Source organism: Puma concolor, chromosome D2, assembly GCF_028749965.1.
Source record: "Puma concolor isolate L17-30 chromosome D2, mPumCon1.1.hap2, whole genome shotgun sequence".
NCBI classification, from domain to species: domain Eukaryota; kingdom Metazoa; phylum Chordata; class Mammalia; order Carnivora; family Felidae; genus Puma; species Puma concolor.
In genome coordinates this window covers 34,617,923-34,636,650 of record NC_141677.1, presented here as the reverse complement: position 1 = coordinate 34,636,650, position 18,728 = coordinate 34,617,923, and the positions used below count along the sequence as shown (strand labels likewise).

Sequence of the window (18,728 nt, the reverse complement as noted above, 5' to 3'; positions counted from 1 at the left end):
CTTATAGATGACAGTTTTGAAGTCCCTTCATTTACCATGTATTTAATGAATACCAAATGTACCTAGGACTATTATTAGGATCAGATACAGCAGGGGAAAAAGACATGAAAATTTCTGTCCTCCTGGAACTTACATTCTAAAGGAAGAAACAAACAAGTATATATACAATGTGTCAGGAGGTTATAAGTGCTAAGGAGAAAAATAAAGCAAGATAAGAGGAGGGAGGATTTTGCTATTTTTTATAGGATGGCGATGGCGAGCCTCATTTGAGCAAAGATAGTGAAGGAGTTGAGGAAGGAAGCCAGGTGGAAATCTGTGAGAAGAGATCTGTGGATAGAAAAAATCAGCAGATGCAAAGATCCTGGGGAGGAAGTGTAACTGGCAGATCCAAGGAAAGCCCAAGACAAAGCATGATGGTCAGAGATGAGGTCAAAGAGTAGCCAAGTACCAAATCACGTAGGGCTTCACAAGTCTTAACAATTTTTGTAGAGCCATTGTAATGCTTTCAGTCTTTACTCTGGGTTGGATGGGATGTTACAGAAAAATTTGAGCAAGATCTCAATTGAGTGAGATGATCTGACTTACATTTCAAAGGAATTACTCTCTGTGTGGAGATTAGACTGTAGGGGATAAGAGTTATTAAATCCTGAATGTCATTGTTAATGTGTAACTCAGTTACATGGGAAGCAAGAATGGTAACTGGTTGACCAGCCGTTTCTTTTGGACCTTTTCATTAATACATGAACGCAAGCTTTTTATCAGGCTGATTCATTGTCCTTAAGAAAGGCACAGAAAATTTGAAGGATATAAGATTATAAAGTCAATAAGTTCCAAAGAGATGGGGAAGCACGCTTAGGGAAACTTAGGGATCTAATAATTTTTTATTTTTTATTTTGTAAAGTTTATTGATTTTGAGAGTGTGAGTGCACGTGTGTGAGCATGTGAGCATGTGAGATGGGAAGGGGCAGAGAGAGGTGGGGGCAGAGAGAGAATCCCAAGCCGGCTCCATGCTGTCAGCAAGGAGCCCAACAGGGGGCTTGATCTAACAAGTGAGATCATGACCTGAGCTGAAATCAAGAATCCATTGCTTAACTGAGTGAGCCCCTCTAATAATTTTTTAAAAATCAAAATAACGGGGCGCCTGGGTGGCGCAGTCGGTTAAGCGTCCGACTTCAGCCAGGTCACGATCTCGCGGTCCGTGAGTTCGAGCCCCGCGTCGGGCTCTGGGCTGATGGCTCGGAGCCTGGAGCCTGTTTCCGATTCTGTGTCTCCCTCTCTCTCTGCTCCTCCCCCGTTCATGCTCTGTCTCTCTCTGTCCCAAAAATAAATAAACGTTGAAAAAAAAAATTAAAAAAAAAAAATCAAAATAACTATATTTTTGAGCAATTAAGTGTCAAGTGCTACATAAGAAAAATAGTGCTATGGTCTGAATGTGTTCCCTCAAAATTCATATGTTGAAATAATAATACCCAATGTAATACTATTACAAGGTGAGATCTTTGGGAGATGATTGGGTCATGAGAGTGGAGCTTTCATGAATGGGATTAATGCCCTTATAAAAGAGGCCCAAGAGCACTCCCTTGCTCCTTTCACCATGTGAGAAGTCGGCAGTCTGCAACTTAGAGGAGGGCCTTCACCAGAGCCCGACCATGCTGGCACCCTGATCTTGGACTTCCAAGCTCCAGAATTGTGGGAAATAAATTTCTGTTGTTTATAAGCTACCCAGTCTGTGGAATTTTGTTGTAGCAGACCAAATGGACTAAGACAAATAGTCAAGATTAACTGGGCATTTACTGTGTTCCAGGTACCATGTAAAGTGTTTCATATATTATCATTAATCCTCACAGTCTATGAGATATGTATTATTATTATTATTTGCACTTTACAGACAATAAAACAGGATTCAAAAAGTTAGAAAAAGAGAATGAAGAGTGACTGCTAGTGGGAACAGAGGTTTGGAGTTGCTTTGGAGTGATAAAAATGTAAAATTGATTGTGGTGATGGTTGCACAATTCTGTGAACCTAAGAACTAAAGATCACTTCATTCATTCATTCATTCATTTATTCATTTATTTTAATTTTTAAAAGTTTATTTATTTTTGAGACAGAGACAGTGCACAAGTGGTGGAGGGGCAGAGAGAGAGGGATACAGAATGTGAAGCAGGCTCCAGGCTCTGAGCTGTCAGCACAGACCCCGATGCAGGGATCAACCCCATGAACCGTGAGATCATGACCTGAGCTGACGTCGGACGCTTAACCAACTGAGCTACCCAGGCACCCCTAAAGATCACTTTAAATGAGTAAGTTACATGTTATTTGAATTATAGCTCAATAAAGCTGTTAAAAATATTCAATCAAATCATTAATTGTGTTAAACAATCACAGTGCATGGTTAGTAAATACAGCAAGTATGCTATAAATAACTATAATCCTTAGAATGTTGGTAGGTCATGATGATAAGGTAAAAATTATCTTTCCTCAGACATGCTTAAGTTTATTTTATTTTATTTTAATTTTTTTTAACGTATATGCATTTTTGAGAGAGAGAGCACAAGCAAGGGTGGGGCAGAAAGAGAGGGAGACAGAATCTGAAGCAGTCTGCAGGTTCCAGGCTCCCAGCTGTCAGCACAGAGCCAGATGTGGGGCTTGAACCCACGAACCCATGTACCGTACGTAAGATCATGACCTGAGCCGAAGTTGGATGCTTAACCAACTGACCCACCCAGACAGCCCTGACATGCTTTAGTTTAAATCAATGGCAATGTTTAACCATGTAATAAATTAATACTGTTTTAAGAGCAAAAACTGAGCCTCAAGTGGTTGAATCCCAGTCTAGCTTTTGGTGATGAAAGTAACAATGTATTTAAAGATAAGTGTTTATTAATTAATTGAACAGTTATTTATGGAAAACCTGTCATATGCTAAGCATCATACTAGAATTGAGGTTACAGTGGTGAATAACATACTGTCTCTGCCATCAAAAATTAATTATTCATGTATATGTGTGTGTGTGTGAGAGAGAGAGAGAGAGAGAGAGAGAGAGAGAGAGAGAAAGTGGGTGAGCATGCAAGCATGTGAGACAACAGCCCATTTACTCAGTCTTTGGCCACTTATAGGAATGGACAGTGGGATGTAAGGTGTACCTGAGCAAACTTGGGAGAGAAATTACAACTTCATTCTGTAAGTAGGTTTATGGTTGGATAGTGTATCATTTCACATGGGACAAGAAAAAGATCTCAGCAAATGGGTGGGAAAGGGGTTTACATCAGAGTCCTTTAAATAATAAACCACTTTCAAAAAGTCCTATCTGCATAGCTCATGGTGCCATAAGCAGCGGGAAGTCCTTGTGCTTCTCTTCAAGAGCAAAATGCAATAGGTTTTCTTCTCCTCTATCTCCCAAATATGGAATGATACTTAACACACAGCAGTGAATGGAACCAAGACCATACTCAGCTGAAAGACAAGATAAAACAGAACAATTAGGGCATACCAAGTTAACAATTAATTTGAATACATGATTTTGTTAACATAATGCAGTCATTTGACTGGGTTTCTATTTCCTGTTAATTGAACTCGTAACTCTCTTGGCTTTTGCTCTCCAACCGCCTTTTCAAATGACTACCTGTGGATCATTTCACTGTAGTCACTAACAGTTCCATCAGAAAATTGGCAGAACTAGAGGCGCCTGGGTGGCTCAGTCGGTTAAGTGTCCAACTTCAACTCAGGTCATGATCTTGCGGTTTGTGAGTTCAAGCTCTGCGTCGGGCTCTGTGCTGACAGCTTAGAGCCTGTAGCCTGCTTCAGATTCTGTGTCTCCTCCTTTCTCTGCACCTCCCATGCTCATGCTTTGTCTTTCTCTGTCTCTCAATAATAGATAAACAACAACAACAAAAAGAAAATTGGCAGAACTAAATGACATATCGGATAAAGGGTTAGTATCCAAAATCTATAAAGAACTTATCAAACTCCACACCCAAAAAACAAATAATCCAGTGAAGAGATGGGCAGAAGACATGAATAGACACTTTTCTAAGGAAGACGTCCAGATGGCCAACAGACACATGAAAAGATGCTCAACATCACTCATCATCAAGGAAATACAAATCAAAACCACATTGAGAAACCACCTCACAACCAGTCAGGGTGGCTAAAATTAACAACTCAGGAAACAACAGATGCTGGCGAGGATGTGGAGAAATGGGAACCCTCTTGCACTGTTGGTGGGAATGCAAACTGGTGCAGCCACTCTGGAAAACAGTGTGGAGGTTCCTCAAAATATTGAAAATAGAACTACCCTATGACCCAGCAATAGCACTACTAGGAATTTATCCAAAGGATACAGGAGTGGTGATTCATAGGGGCACATGTACCTCAGTGTTTATAGTAGCACTTTCAACAATAGCCAAATTATGAAAAGAGCCTAAATGTCCATCAGCTGATGAATGGATAAAGAAGATGGGTTTATATATACAATGGAATACTACTTGGCAATGAGAAAGAATGAAATTATGCCATTTGCAGCAACGTGGGTGGAACTGGAGGGTATTATGCTAAGTGATATAAGTCAGGCAGAGAAAGACAGATATCATGTGTTTTCACTCATATGTGGAACTTGAGAAACTTAATAGAAGACCATGAAGGAAGGGAAGGGGAAAAAATATTTACAAACAGAGAGGGAGGAGGCAAACCATAAGAAACTCTTAAATACAGAGAACAAACTGAGGGTTGATGGGGGGTTGTGGGGGAGAGGGGAAAATGGGGGATGGGCATTGAGGAGGGCACTTGTTGGGATGAGCACTGGATGTTATATATAAGCGATGAATCATGGGAATCTACCCCCAAAACCAAGAGCACACTGTATACACTGTATGTTAGCCAACTTGACAATAAATCATATTTTTAAAAAAATTGGCAGAAATTAACAAAAAATTACCAGTTTAATTATCAGGTAAAAGATCTAACAAAAGGCTTTCAGTAATGAGTTACAACTATCATTGGATAACTTTCACTTCTCTAGTGTCTTGCGTAGTTTCATCTTTACCCCAATATCTAGAGAGGTTCTAAGTATTAGACAAAGTGATATTGTGTGTGATTATATTACCAAAGCAAATGTAATTTTTTCTGTTACTTAATTTGGTGATTATTTTACTTTTCAAGGCCTTAGTTGGAGATATCCCTAAATCTCTAACATTTTATAACATAAATATTATCCAGATACATATTATGTTTTCAGTGTTGGATGAAAAGAATTTAGAGATTTCCCCCGGATTTACTCTCTTTATTCCTACATTACAATGGAAGCTTGAGAGGTAGTGTTGTCAGTTATCTGCTATAACAATAATGCTTCATTAAAAAAAAATCATAAAATCACAGAAGCTTACAAGTTTTTACTCACATACCTGGAGTGGTTGGTTAGGTGATTGTGCTGATCTTGGTTAGGCTCATTTACCTATTTAGGGGTGGTACACTAATAATCTAAAATGGTCTTGGCTATTTAGACCATGGCTAATTAGACCATTAAAATGGTCTACCTATTTAGGGGTGGTACACTAATAATCTAAAATGGTCTTGGCTAGGACAATGTGGGTATGGTGGCTCTGCTCCATGTGCCTCTCATTTGCTAATAAGCTAATACAGTATTTCATGCTTTTCCAAGAATTTTCAAACAACTATCTTAATTGACTCTCATAATGTTTTTGTGTGGTTGATGGAGCAAATATTATTATGGTCATTTGGTGGATGAAGCATAAAAGTTAAAACAATTCACTTAGGACACCCTGCTATACTGTTAATGATGACTAGAACCTGAGCTCATTGATATTACCTGTGCTCCTTCTAGAACAGATTTTTTTCTTGCTACCAAATACTAGAATTCTGTGACTGAATGAATTCCAAACTCACCAAATAAAGTTGAGATTTCTGGCATTCTTGCCTGGTTTGTTTGAGTTCTTGACAAGTTCATTTGGGTGGAAGAATGCATGGACTGGCCAACCTCTACAAATCTTTCAGACAGCTAAGTCAGATGTTTTGTGTCTAAACAGAAGCATTCTTCTGAAATCTATCTTGTTTTCAATAAAATATTTTTTTAATTTGTAAACATTTCCTGTTTGACAGAATAGCTGTTGGACATTCCCCTGCAAGCTATAGCACTTGAAAATATGTAATATTTAGGACTCAAGTTATTTATATTCAAAGAGTGAAACATTGCTAAGGAAAAAATATCAGAAAATGGGAAAGGAGTAACTGGGCCTGATACAGCTGTCATGCTATTCATAAATTGATTACAACCAAAATTAATAAATAAGTGTGCCTTATTCACTAATGTATTTACAATGCTGGGTATAATACCTGGAATAGTAAGTGTTCAATAAATATGTGTGAATGAATGAATGAATAAGTGAATAACTAAAACAGACTTTCTTACTAGAACAAATTGATCCAAATAGAGTGAAAACAAAAGTTGTTCTGTATTCCCCTGTTACCACTGTTTTCCTTTTGGAAAACAAGTATACCTCCTTTGGGAATTAGAAATTTGGTTCAAAACAAGAAAACAGCTGAGAGTTGAATTGGAGCCTTCTCTAAAATGACTCTTAATACTAGTGCTAGGGCACTACATCAGTTAAGATGTGTTTGGTTACTTGTGATTGAGATTTGGGAAAATTTAAATTTAATTTACTTAAACAATAAGGGAATTTATCAATTTGCATAGCTAACATATCCAACTGTAGTTTAGGCCTCAGATACTTTTACTCCATCTCAGCTCTGACCTATTTCATATATTGGCTTTGTTCTCAAGTTGGCTTTCATCATGGTAGGAGAAGGGCTTCCAGAAGACCTTAGGGCTATTTACTTTTTTGTTACTATCCAGTAAATATGTCTACCCTCAGCCATGAAACAAAAGTATTGGTCTTCACTCTATTTGGATCAATTTAGGCTACAATCTCCATTTTCTGAACCTTTAACCAGACAATTCCTGAGATCAAAAGAATGTCATGAACTGTTTGGGACCTGGATTAAGCGCCCATCCCTAATTACTGTGGCAAGACAGATGGTCACTTTACTAATGTGAGTCAGGCTTATCAGGATAAGGGGCCTCCTCTAATTTTGGAGTAGATGAGTTTCTTGGATATGCAGTTCGATTTTATTATTTTTGGAATATACTTTGTCATTATTTTTGCAGATATTTCTAAAGGTTCATTTTTCTTTCTCTTCCCCTTCTGGAACTCCAGCTAAAATACGTAGGATTTTTGAAACTGTCCCACAGCGAATTTTGTTGTTATTCTGCTTGTTTTTTACTTTTTTTCTCTTTGTATACTGGCATCCCCTACTTTTCAAAAGTCTGCGTAACACCACTTTGCATTTATGAAAGACCTACATCAGTACCCGTTTTTGCTAACTGAAAGAAGTCAGAAGAGGATTTTTGCTTTTACCAAAAAAGACAAAAAGCAAAAACAGTGTTCAATGTTTGTTTTGCAGTAAACTATTATGAGGCAGTATGCACTTCTAACAGAGAGAGTGGCACTACCAAGCTTCTTCCCCAGGAATTACACTCAGCATCCAGCATCAAGCCACCATACCTTTGCACTGTGTCTGTGAGCATCTGTTCTTTATCTTGATTTATTTTGTGTATCTGTTAGCAAGATGTGTCCTAAAATATCAGAAAAGCCTAAAAGAGGTTATTTTTGGGGTCTGGGAATGCTAAAAAAATTTCCATATAAATTAATAGTGATTGCTTCTTCACTTTATGGCATTTCAGCTTAGGGAAGGTTTCATAGAAATGCTGTATTTTCTTCAGATGGCGGTGAAACTGGTATTGGTTTGGATGACTTGATCTTTTCTCAGCTGTGTTGACTACACTGATAAGTCCAACAAAAGAATTATTCATCTCTGAATATTATGGGATTTTTCCTCCCTAGAACCTTCCTTTGACTCTTTCTTGTAATTTTCATCTATCTTCTGAAATTCCCCATTTGTTCATGCATGTTGTCCACTTTTTTTCACTAGTTAGTTTGAAGTCTTTATCTGATAGTTCCAACCTCTGGTTCATCTCTGAGTCCCTTTCTGTTGACTACTTTATTTGTTGACAATGAGATTTTTGTTCGTGTCTCTCATGCTTTGCTAATGAATGCTGGACATTGTGTGTGGAACAGTATTATTTTCCAGTAGGTAGTGTCCACACCTGATAAAAAACACACTTCTTCTTCTGTCAGGTTGTTAATGGAGGGGGTTCCGTCAGTCTAGTTAGGAGTTGAGCTGTGCTGGGGATTCATACAGCACAGACTTCAAATTCATTTAACACAAAGGTGCTGTTTCCTTGGGCTTAGCATGGGGGCTGGTGTGCCAGAGAGTTTTTCTCAGCGTTTCTGCTTCTCCCTGGGCTTTCAGTTGACCCTGCATTCTTATGCCACAGAGGGGCTCTCTCCACACTCATCATTAGACTGGGTTTGTGATGGAGATTTTCCTGTGTCCTAGTTTAGCCTCAGTCTTAGGGAAGTTCTGTGTGCTTGGGCCTCGTGGGATGGGACTTCTTCAGTTCCCTCTCTGTGGCAGCCAACGCAGCCTTTTATCTATGGTTGGTCTTGGGCAAGAGTTTCCTTCTCCTTCCTTAGCAATAGTGGACCTCAGCTTGTTAACAGTGTAGGATCCAGGGTCTAAGAGAGTTTCCTGCCACTCCCCGCTCCCCCCCTCCCCACAAAGATAAAGGGCTTTCCTTCTATACTTCCCTTATCCACAAAGGATCTTTGTGCCCTGGGGGCCAAAGAGTTTGCTACCCCTTATCCAGTGGCTTATGGTTTTTGCTTCGTATTATAGAAGAGTCTGAGGAAAAAGGGTCTGAGAGGCTTTATGTCCAATTCCTAGCAGCTGCCAATTACCTCCTTTATGTCTGCAACATTTGGGGTTCTCTATGATCTACTGTCCTGACCCTAATTGTTCATCTGAGCACCACTAAGCTTGTGGGAAAAACTTGCAAGTGCAATCTCCCTTTGTGTCTGAAGCTCCCAAGTTACATACTAGCCTACACATGACGTTTAACAATTTGTTAAAATTTTTGTCGAGTTATTTCTTACCCTGACAAAGGCCTAAACCGTGTGGACCATTTATCCCTGGAACTCAAGTTACTTGGTTGCCTTGCAACCTCAGCTGTTCGGCATGCCCAAGAAAATGTATGATTTTGCAGATTATCTGGCTTTTTTTTTTTTTTTTTTGTCATTGTAAAAGTGGGAGCAAAAGTGCAACATTTGGGGTTCTCTATGATCTACTGTCCTGACCCTAATTGTTCATCTGAGCACCACTAAGCTTGTGGGAAAAACTTGCAAGTGCAATCTCCCTTTGTGTCTGAAGCTCCCAAGTTACATACTAGCCTACACATGACGTTTAACAATTTGTTAAAATTTTTGTTGAGTTATTTCTTACCCTGACAAAGGCCTAAACCGTGTGGACCATTTATCCCTGGAACTCAAGTTACTTGGTTGCCTTGCAACCTCAGCTGTTCGGCATGCCCAAGAAAATGTATGATTTTGCAGATTATCTGGCTTTTTTTTTTTTTTTTTTTTGTCATTGTAAAAGTGGGAGCAAAAGTCTTTGCACTTGTTTACATCCTAGGTAGAAGTCACACCTAAACTGAAATGCTGGGCAATTTGGAAAGTCTTAATAAGGTTGGCAAAGCAGGGGATGAATTCCAGGTAGGCAGCACACAGTATCCATTTCAGGTACAAATATAATCAATAAACATCATTCTGGTAATAAGTTTTGTAAAGGAAAAGTTTGACTTTGTTTAGGCAGTAGATAGGTTAAGATAGACTGAGTAATGCTGAAGTTATAAATAACTAAGTTTTAGTGAGTTAACATAACAGAAGTTTGTTTTTCATTCAAGCTACATATCCAATGGAGATTGTCAAGTGGAGAGTTTGAGGCTTTGTTCATTGTAGGAACTCAGAGACCTGGGCAGATAAAGGCTTCATCTTGATATGGGCTTCCATGGTAACTGCAATACTTCCATGGTAACATGTCACTTTCTTTGGCCAAAGCAAATTGGCCAATAACTTTAAAGAAGGTGAAGAGGGGCAGACCTTTCTGTCTAGTAAAAGTCCTAGAAATATTTGGTGAACAGTACTAATGAATACCATAGGAAGGTAGCCTTGCCTTGCCAACCAACAGTAGAAAGATATGTGCAGTTAATGTGCAGTTGACTCATTTAGCAGAATTAAATCTGAAGAAATCACAGATTAATTTTAAATTAGAACTGCAAGAAGATAGAAGTTTAATTTTTATTTAAGTTTTTATTGTGATATGGAAGTCTGCTTAATATTGACAAAGTATTAATGGGCACAGTAAGTTTGAAACTTACTGTCATGGCCCCTGTCATTTCAAATCCAATCAAGATTCAAAATCAAACTCTTCAACTGCTCTGCAAATTCAGCTCACTTTCCCAACTTCCTTATTTTGGTTGTTGATACCATTATTCTGCCAGCTTTCCAAAGTAGAGACCATGGCACATTCTCTGTGTAACTAATATGCCCTGCTGTGCCAGCTTGAGGGTACAATATGAAGTCATATGCCTTTTACCAATATGATTGAAGGTCTTTATGCTTCTGTCTTGCTTACTGAGAGGACTTTTCTTTCTCTCTAGCTTCCTCTTCCTCAGATAATTCCCATGATTTCAGGAATGCTTATCCTGTGTAAGGTGTCAGTCCTAATTTACTACATTCATTTCTAGGCCAGAACATTAGGAAATTTACTCAGACCCTTGAGAAATGTCATTGTCTTCAGCTATTGTTTCAGTCATAGGCATATAAGTGAATGTATTAGTTTCTTAATGCTTCTGTGATAAATTACCACCAACTTAACAGCTTAAATAATACAAATTTATTATCTTACAGTTCTGTAAGTCAGAAGTTTTCCATAGGTTTCACTGGGTTAAAGTCAAAAGTATTGGCAGGGCTATGTTCCTTCTGGAGGCTATAGGGAAGAATCTGTTTTCTTGCCTTTGCTGGTTTCTAGAGGCTTCCCACAGTCCTTGATTCATAGCCCCCTCTCTCCATCTTCCAATCAGCAGTGTAACAAATATCTCACTTTGCTTCCATCCTCACAGCTCTTTCTCTGATCACAGCTGGGAAAGATTCTCGGCTTTAATGAATCATTTAATTGAATATGGCCCACATGGATAATACAGACTACTCTCACCACATAAAGGTTCTTAATTTAATTACATCTGCAAAGTTCTTTTGCCACGTAAAGTAACATAGTCACAGGTGTAAGGGAGTAGGATGTGGACATCTTTGAGGGGCCATTATTCTGCCTGCCACAGTGAGCATACCTATTTGAGGCCACAGGATACAGTTGGTCTAGCTACCCCATTGCAGCCACTTTCCTCAATGCCACACTGACAGGATGTTAGTGACTGGAATGGTTTCCAGTTTCAGCTGCATTCATCCCTTGACTTTCATGTTCCTACTCATGATTAAACAGAAAGTCCCTGTTGCTCCTTGTCCCAAGGCCCATCCCCATGTCCAGTGACATGGAAAACTCATATTCTTACATCGCATTTTTCCTTTGTGAAAGTAAATAACATAATATTACCACACTATTTAAAATACCTCAGGGACATCTGGGTGGCTTAGTTGGTTAAGCATCTGACTCTGGATTTTGGCTCAGGTCATGATCTCATGGTTGTGAGATTGAGCTCCATATCATGGTAGGTGCTGAGTGTGAAGCCTGCTTGGGATTCTCTCTCTCCCCCTTTCTCTCTCTGCCCCTTCCCTGCTCATGCCCTCTCTCTCTCTCAAAATAAAAAAAAATAAATAAAATTTAAAAAATAAAATATTTCAGTGCCTTTCCATTGTACTTGTTTCAGTACTAAACAGGCCCTTCATAATCTAGCCTTTGCATACCAGTCACCCTCGTTTCTCCCTTGCTTATGGAACCACAAGCACACTGAATTTCTTTCAGCTTCTCAAATGCATCAAGTTTTTTCCTGTCACACGCTCCTCACACTATTCTCTCTTTAGAATGCTCTTGTTCACACACTTCATCTGGCCAACTCAGGTCTCAGTTTATGTGTCACATCTTCAGCGACACTTTCCCTGTGTTAGTTATCTAAATTATGTCCCTACTGTTATTCTTTTTCCATAGCACCTTAGTTTCTTTTATTATAATTAATATGTATCTATATATGTACTTATTTACTGTATTGTCAGTTTTCTTCAAAGGACTCCAAGTTATATGACAGCAGGAATCATATATCACTCTGTCCAATAAATTTATAAACTCTTTAAGAAACTGCCTAATTAAAGTTTGATCTTCCACAGCTCAGTAGGCAATGTCTTAGACACAGTTGGTAGGCGTTCCATAAATATTTATTCAATGAATCTTGGACTACTAATCTAGACTCCATGTTCTTTCTTTTCTAATTCACATAGCATAATATTCTAAAATATTGCTTCCATCATCTTAATCCCCTGCTGGAAAACCTATCCACACTTACCTATTTTATCAAATTCAACTTTATTATTTCTCCTCTCAAGTAAAGTATGTAGTATTTTATAATTCTCACAACTCAATACTTATCTACTCTCTCAAATGATTTCTAATTGTTTCTTATATGTGAATGCAGTTTGATTAAAACTGCCTTTGACAAAGCACCTAGGTTCGTTGAGTGATTCTTGATTTTGGCTTGGGTTATGATCTCAGGGTCGTGGAATTGGCCCTGTGTCAGGCTCTCTTCCTCTCTGTCTGCCCCTCTCCCCTGCTCATATGCTCTTTCTCTCTAAAACAAAAACAAAAACAAGGGGCACCTGGGTGGCTCAGTCGGTTAAGCATCTGACTTCGGCTCAGGTCATGATCTCATGGTTTGTGTGTTTGAGCCCTGTGTTGGGCTCTGTGCTGACAGTTTAGAGCCTGCTCCAGATTCTGTGTCTCCCTCTCTCTCTGCCCCTCTCCCATTCATGCTGTTTCTGTCTCTCAAAAAATGAATAAAAATGTTAAAAAAGAAATATTTTACAAATCCAGGAGCACCCGGCTGGGTTAGTTGGTAGAGCATGTGACTTGATTTTGGGGTTGTGACTTTGAGCCCCACATTGGGGGTAGAGGCTACTTTTAAAACATTTTTATGGACCCAAGTAATTAGAAGAATCTCCCGCAGATTATCTTCAGGCTCCCTAAGTTTCAGCTTTGTTTCTGCTCCACTATACGTATTTTTTGATGGTAAAACATAGGATACATTCAAATAGCTATAAAATGTCTGGCCCTGCACCTTTGTTTTACAATGATGGGTGGGTTGGCACAATGGGTGGTAGTATTCTTGGATGCCATTCCTACACTGGGACAGCTGGCAATATTTTAACTATGCATAGAAGTAACTGTGCGTTACAAAAATATATCCCGCTAAACTCAAACCAAATGTATTCTAACTCAACTTCCTGGGGCTAAATTTAAAAAATGCCTGCTAGCCACTCCTACACCACTGGACAAGGGGAAGTGTGACAGAGGAGAAATCAGTGAAGAAAGAGTTTGCAGTCTAAAGATTGCAGTTAAAATTTTTGTGAACTGTGTGCATATACTGCTAGGGCCCCTTCCAGAGCCTTGTAAAAGGCGAATGCCAATGAAGTCCCTGTCCCCACCACCCCCCCCCCCACAAGTTGAAGTTTTCTTAGCTTCACAGTAAATCTGCCTCAGGGTCTGGGGCCATTTTATTTATAGGGTGGATTGTCAATTTTCAGTCAGCTCAGACAGGGTCAGTGGATATGTTGATTACACCTCCATTTGAGGTAAGATTTGCCTCTTGTGTCAAAGGGCTCTGTTTTTTGCTTAGACTAGAAGTTTTCAAACTCTTTGATCTCATGACCATCTCACTCCTAAAAAGTACTGAGGACTCCAAAAAGCTTTTTTTTTTTTTTTAATTTTTTTTTTCAACGTTTATTTATTTTTGGGACAGAGAGAGACAGAGCATGAACGGGGGAGGAGCAGAGAGAGAGGGAGACACAGAATCCGAAACAGGCTCCAGGCTCTGAGCCATCAGCCCAGAGCCTGATGCGGGGCTCAAACTCACGGACCGCGAGATCGTGACCTGGCTGAAGTCGGACGCTTAACCGACTGCACCACCCAGGCGCCCCACCAAAAAGCTTTTTGAGGATATCTATCAACATTAATGGTATTAGGAGTTAAAATAAACATATAAAATATTTATTAATTCATTTAAAAATAAAGAACAATAAAGCTGTTACATGTTAGCATAAATAACAAATTTTAATGAAATATAACTATTCTTTCAAAGCAAAAAGCATTTAGTGAGAAGAGTCGTATTTTACATTTCTGCAAATCTCCATATCTAGCTTAATAGAATTCTCATATCTGCTTCTGCATTGAATCTGTTGCAATATCACCTAACATGTAGACTCTGGAAAAGCCCAGTCTTAGTATGAAATAATTTTGACCTTGTGGACCCCCAACTACACTTTGAGAACCTATGAGTTAGACATCATCATATGTACTTTCTGGATGCCTAGAGCTTCCAAAGTACCCGCTCTCTCTGTATCTATTTAATCAACTCTGCCTCCTAGATAAGAGTCAAATGTTAATTTTTGCTAAGCTTTTTGGCATACATGGAAAACTTTAGAAACAATTTTTAATGAATCACAAATCTTAGAGAAGTCATTCTTCTCTTTTACTGACAAGGGTCAAAGTATCTCCTTCATTATCTGCTCCCTGATAGCAAGGCTTTCTTCTTTTAGGAATATAATGGCCAAGGCAAATGTTAGAATAAGACCAAACACAAGATTGGATGCCTTATAGGGTATAACGACACCATCTAGTATTTACTCAGTATTTGCTCAGTCCTTTCTGCGTGCTAGGAATGCACGAAGTGCTTTACATACATTATCTCATTTAATTCTCACAGCAATCCTATGGGATACCTACCATCTTTCCCGTTTTACAGACAAGGAAACTGAGATAAAGACAGGTTCATGCCCAGCTCAGCTGGGAACTGAACCCCAACAATCTGTCTCCGGAGCCCACAGTCCATTATCTACTGATAAAGTATAAAGGTGGCAGATAGAGTGAGATTCGTATAAAATGACATAAGAGGTGAAAAAGGGGATAAAGCAAAAAGCCTCAGGGCCAAGACAGCAGACAAACTAACAGGGAATGCATTGTATTATTTTCCACCCGAGGCTTCTTTTTAGCTTCATTTTCTACGCTCCCATGTTCCTCTTCTCATATTTAAGTTATCTCATTGCTGGTGGTTTCGACGCCCAGGCCTAGGCTGATCTTGAAATTAAGGCGTTAAACAACCTGATGAACAGCAGCGAGGCAAATCCGAGGTAACGAAGGTGACGGTGGCGTGGCGAGAGGCCTGCGCAGGCGCATCACAACCCCAGGCCCGCCCGCTGTCCCCCTCCTGCCTAGGACTCTGGGGCTGGTGGGAGTACGGGTGTGGGCCGCGGGCGCGGACCGGAGGGAGGTGCGGGCAGGGCGCCTGCGCAGTCTCCGGGGCGCTGGTGTGATTGAGCTCACGTAGCGAGGGCTGCAGTCGCCTCCTCCCTAGCGCTGCCGTCGCAGCCTAGAGGTTATAAAAGGGCTAACTGGCTCCCTCTGCTGCCCAGTCGCGCCGCCAGCGGGCTGAGGGGAAGGAGCAGGTATCGGGCCCGAGAGCAGGCTACAGGGGACTGAAGAACGCGCCGCCCCTCCCGCCCCACTTCCCAGGTGAGACGCTTCCCCGACCCTGAGGGCTGTAGCTTCGGCCCTAGGACCGCTGTGGCCCTTCTCGGACGGCTGTGGCGGCCCGGTCCCTCCCTTCTCTGGTGGGATGGCTTGGGAGCGGAGGGTTCTCCAGTTTACCACAGTGGCCTTAATACCTTCATTTCTGGAGACTCGGCCTCGCGCCCCGCGCCCCTTGGCTGCCCCAGAGGCCCTACTGCCCTTCTCCGTGCTCCCCTTCCCGTCTCCTGCCTGGTCGGCGCCCCCGACCGTTGGGGCTGCGGCAGTCTCTGTCTCCGCCCTGGGGACCAGGACTTTCTTGAATATTCCTTCCTTCCCGGGGAGGGCTCACCCTGTTGATTTTTCCGAGCTCTCCTCATACCTGGTCCTCCCTACAAAAGCTGGGGGGAACGCGAGGGCGGGGCGTGGGTTTCTGGCCTTCACCGCCGCAGATGGTTAGCATGTGGCCGGGTAAAGAGCGGGTTTTAAAGCTTAGAGCAGGAGCTGAAGCACTCGAGGCGTTTCTACCCTGTCGAAAAGTCGTCGGGTCTGGGAAGCGGACCCAGCTGGAGAAGTTCAGGCTCGACTCATCTGTTGCGCGCAGCGGTGCTGCTGGAGCAGCTAGATGCAGCCCGGGGCGCCGAGTTTCGGGCTGCTCGGTTGAGGAAGGCGGCTGTCAGATCACCCGGTCGTCGGGAAAGCTGCTCTTCCTTCCCTCTTCCTCCACGATTTTTTTTTTAAAGGCACAAGAGCTACGCCCCCCCCCCCCCCACTTTCTTTCTCTCAGCAGAGTTTGCTGCTTCTAAAAGTCCACATCATTAAAACGAGTTCCATGGTTGTGTGAGAATTTTGAGTTGGATTGCACGAATGGCCCCCCAGATACATGTTTTCAAGGGGGAGGATGAATGGTACCATCTCGCCTATTTCTAGGGGACTATTTCTCCTAAATAATCGAATGTATTAAATACAGTTCAGTTTTTAGACACAAACATGCGTTCCGGGGAGTGAAGACTCTTGGAATTTTGCGCTGTTTGCTTTAAGAAAGGGATGATGAAGAAGCTAGCTCTCCTTTTAGGAATTGATCTGAAAGGCCACAGAGGCTTGCCAATTTCAATTTAACTGTTTCTGGTTTCTCCGAGAGCTGTGGCTCCCGGACTTTCCCTTGGAATGCACTCCAAAGGGATGAAACAGCCACTACGTGAGTGGGGGAGGGGAAAAGACGTGGCAGCAGTGTTCTTTCATAGTTTTTGCTCATTAAAAAAAAAGTTTCTGGGAAGAAACGTGTTTCCACTTTTAGGTTTAGTTGTGTGAATAGCCTTATGAATGAGGCTAGTCTTCTGAAATAATCAGATGAAATAGCAGGAACATTGGAATCTAATTTATAAAACCTTCTGAAAGGATTTTCTGGTCGAGTTTCTATGGAGCAAATGGATACATACCTTAAGGATACATACCTTAAGAAAATATTCAATAAGCTGAAAGTGAACAACCGTTAACATGTTTTGCCTCCATTTAAAGGTTAAATAGACATTATGTGTTTTTTTTCTTTAACTTTGGCTTTTTGGCCTGTGAGTATAATTTCAGAATTTTAAGAACCTTGAATTTTACCTTTTCCTTTTTGTGGGAAGTGTACGTTTTATCACTTACCTTTAAAAGCCATATCAGTTTTGGTTTTGAAACGTTATGCCTTAAGTCCTGCCAGTATTTTAGATAGCTGATGGCAAGTGCTTTTTTTAACATAGACTAACTAGGAAGAGGACTACTTTGTGTCCTTTTAGATGGATTATGCTGTTTCCTTTGAGATCGTAAAATGAGTTTTATTTTGAAGTACTAAAAGCCAGGACTTTGGTAAGCAGATAATTACATTTGGCATTTTGTGTCTTGGTAACTAAGGTAGTAAAACAGATAAAATAAATATATATAACTTTTAATTACCATAGAACAATTTAGACAGTGCAAAAGACTATTGAAAAAAGAAAGCTTTTCTGTCACCTAGGTGGTCCAGGTTGTTGCAGGTGAATCTTGGCTTTTTGATAAAGAGATGTTAGTTAACCTTTTCTAATACTGCAGAGCGGGTTGTATACTGGCAAGCAGTGTCTTTCATAAGGTGATTAAGTTCAAACTCCTGCTTTTATTCCAGGGATGCAGCAAGAGTTATTCTGGGGACCCAGTGGTAAAGCTGCAAGCCTTCTTTTCTGTGGAAGGAATGCCTTAATTTATTTAGCAATTAATTATCAACTGGGATATAATTACTGCTCTTAGGTTTGAAAATGTGCCCTGTGAGATACATAGTAACAGTTCTCAACTTATTTTAAGGTCATGAAATCCATTGAGAATCTGACAGAGGTATGGATCCTGGGTCAGAAAATGCAAGTGCAAACATCTGCATGGAATATTCTATACCATTTATAGATACTCCCCTCCCCCAACCCCACACATCTGTAAATTATCATAAGGATAAAAAAAGTTAATCTTTAAGTACATCTAGGTATCTTGATGCAGTATTTCTTGAATATTTATGAAAATGGAACTGAGCTTCTAAGTCTGATTGGACTTGAGTATATAGATGACAATAATAAACTTTTGCTGAAAGAGTTTTAACAGAAGTTAAAGAATTATTAAGTTGCTAAATTGCCTAGGCAATCGTATATTACATTGCTCCCCCTTCTGGCTTCCCCTTCTGTGTTGTAATATCTCTGTTGTAATATCTCTTTGGTTCTATTCTGAAAGTGGAAAATGCTTGAATGTAAACAAAAATAAATTGCATAGGCCTTTGGCATTAAACCAGTCCTCTTCTTACAGTGAGAACTTAAATCTTATAATTAAATCATAATGGTGTGTGTACAATATATGAATATGTAAGAGACAAGCCAAATAAAGTGTGCATGTGTATTTGTGAAACTAGTTAAAACTTCATTCATGTTTCTACTCAATGAAATTTATTTGTATAAATTGAAGCTATCTTCTCATTAGTTTTTTTCTGGCCAAATATTGTGCCTTAATAAAAACTAGAAATTCAAAAGTCTTCATTA

General features: G+C 40.2%; 1 protein-coding gene across 2 annotated transcripts in view; it reads left to right on the top strand.

Annotated features, from left to right (window-relative positions):
- Positions 1 to 15,517: 15,517 nt before the first annotated feature.
- P4HA1 (prolyl 4-hydroxylase subunit alpha 1) overlaps positions 15,518 to 18,728 on the top strand; it is an 89,170-nt gene continuing 85,959 nt past the window's right edge. For both annotated transcript variants that reach the window (XM_086679961.1, XM_086679962.1), the window contains exon 1: positions 15,518 to 15,702. The gene's annotated coding sequence lies outside the window, so the exon portion shown is untranslated. The remainder of the gene's footprint in view (positions 15,703 to 18,728) is intronic.